The sequence below is a fragment of the Borostomias antarcticus genome, assembly GCF_949987555.1.
Source record: "Borostomias antarcticus genome assembly, chromosome: 21".
Lineage (NCBI taxonomy): Eukaryota > Metazoa > Chordata > Actinopteri > Stomiiformes > Stomiidae > Borostomias > Borostomias antarcticus.
This window is the reverse complement of record NC_140254.1, coordinates 659,489-661,988: the sequence shown is the minus strand read 5'-3', so window position 1 is coordinate 661,988 and position 2,500 is coordinate 659,489. Positions and strand designations below refer to the sequence as shown.

At 42.5% G+C, this 2,500-nt stretch overlaps 1 protein-coding gene across 1 annotated transcript in view; it reads right to left on the bottom strand.

The window, feature by feature from the left end:
- LOC311323483 (juxtaposed with another zinc finger protein 1) overlaps window positions 1-2,500 on the bottom strand; it is a gene marked incomplete at its 5' end in the record, with an annotated part of 12,793 nt that overhangs the window by 9,437 nt on the left and 856 nt on the right. The gene's annotated exons all lie outside the window — the stretch shown is intronic.

Below are 2,500 nucleotides of genomic sequence, written 5' to 3'. Positions count from 1 at the left end.
TGTGACTGTACACCGCACATTGCATGTGACAAATAAAATTAATCTTGAATCTCTTGAATGTTTTTACAAATACACCAACTGTCTGTCCATGTACCGCATGTTGTCACTCTAACATCACCATCAAGAGATGAATAGGCCGACTATTTTAAACCTCACCGCAGATATGGGCAAACATGATTTAGAATAGTTTACAGTATGCCTACAAACGGAGATGTCTGTTTTAGCAAAAGAACCCCTCAAATATGTTGTACAGTTTAATCGGGAATAATATTCTGAAATCAGATCTGTCATCATGAATGATGAATAGATGGACTTATTTTTCTCCTTTTGGTAAAAGTTGATTGCACTCTAAAAACATGAAAGTATTTAACAAAAAATGCAAGTAGATGAGATGATGTTTAGGAAGTAAAAGGAACTGTTTTAATTAATGGTAATATAAAGCTGAGTTTGGGGAGTTACAACCATTCATCTCTTACAAAATACAGAAATAATAAGGTCTGGATTTTCCCACAAAAAATAGATCATTTTAAAAGCAGGGAATGCGCACCAGACATGGAACACAAACAGGGATGGAAATGTTTTTGTTGGTGACTGTTGGCGTTGGTTGGATGGCTGGACAGCTGCATTTTAAACTCACAACATTCTAGACTATGCTACTAGCCAATAAAAATATACAATTAATTGCTATAGCTCAAACTCGTAAACCACATGTTTGATATACTCTTTAATGGTTGTGTGTTATGCGTTTTCAAGTGTGTTAGTGTGATAAGAGATTTGAACAGATCTTTATGTGCAATTTTGCGTGTACTCATGGATCGTTTTCCCCATTCAAAAATGTAGCCATGAATTAACGCAGTAGTGTAATCCAGGCCTTAAACAGGCTTAATCTCTCATGGCCGGTTGTCTTCAGTTTATCATCTCTGGCCCACACACAGCTGCAGAGCAGGTGGGCAGCAGGGCCAAGATGGAGACGAACCCATCTACCCTCTCCCTCCCCATATAGACCATACACACAAACAACGTTATTGATCAGACAGTTTGATATTGATTCCATCAATCATTATAGAGAGACATTATATAGAGTGAACTTGCTGACCCCAGGGACCTGACTGCTGACCTCTGGTCCTGCTCAGCTGACCAGAGCTAGAGGTCAAAGTTTAAACAGAGGGGGCAGATGGTTGGTCGGTGTGTGTGTGTCTCTGGTCCTCTTGGATAGTCACTGGCTGGATCAGACACCTAGCTGGTCTAGTATAACATCGTGTTACTATTAGCCTTCAATCTACCATGAATGGTCAAGGGAATGATCAAAACAAGACCCTTTGTGGTGGACAACGTCTAGCTATTAGCCTAGCCTAGGTGAGTTGAGAGACTAAAGATGATGAAATAGGCTATATCAGATTATGCATGGATGGATGACATAGGCCTCCATTTCATTGATTGGCTAATTTGGAGCTAGTTCCAATGGGCATATGGCTAATGATGATGAGGGCCGTTACGCTGTCTGACGTGGTGAGATGATGGGATCAACCCCATGTTATGTGCACCCCCATACTCCTGCATGCTGTCAATAGGTGATGACATCACTGTCAGTGACATCACTGCCACAGCTGTCTGGGCGGGAGTCGGAGCCTCCTTTGTTTGCAGGGCGGCAGGTGTGCTGTCCCTCGGCCAATAGCCTGCCCCCACCCCCCCCTTGGTGACAGCCTGTTTCCATGGCGACAGGCTCAGTGGAGCATCCATTCACCGCGCCCCTTCCCTAGACCCTGCTCAGAGAGCAGCACACGGATAGGCTGAGAGCTAACATGGTACCAAAACATCACAATCACATCAACGTGAACCAGTGGAATAACATGGGTTCATTCATGCATGCAGTCGTTACATCAAAGCTAGTCAATCCAACAGAATATGGTCAACATGACAGCGCTTTCACATGGCTTTCACACGCGGGCATCCTCAAAAGACAACTAACCCCTACTTCAAACCAAGCTCTTCCTCTAGAACTAGGCCTATTTCTCACACAGCTGTAGTCTTCCCATATCCCCATAACACCCAAGGCCACATTCATGACGTGGACCAAAGAACACATGTCAGTTACACCCCTCCTCAGAGAATCTTTTGATAATTTGGAGCTCATTGGCAGTCACTGCCTGACCAGACTGGCCCAACGCCTGGTCCTTCCACATATAGCCCTGAGCATCTGATGATATAGCAGATAATCTCATTTTTGCTTCATTGCTGCAACATTTTAATTCTGAGATTTACAGATGTATTAATAGGATTAAAGACCTATTAAGCAGGATAATATCCTACTATGCACACAGTGACAAATTGTGTGCATAGTAGGATATTATCCTTTAAGTAACTATTATAAAAGAATACAATACTGTAATTAAAAGGTAGGCACTATTTTAAAAGGCCTGTCTTACTGACAACTATCCCATACAGCAGGGCCAAATTAATAACAGGTAGTCTACAAACCCTCACTAGTCTATCTGCTTTC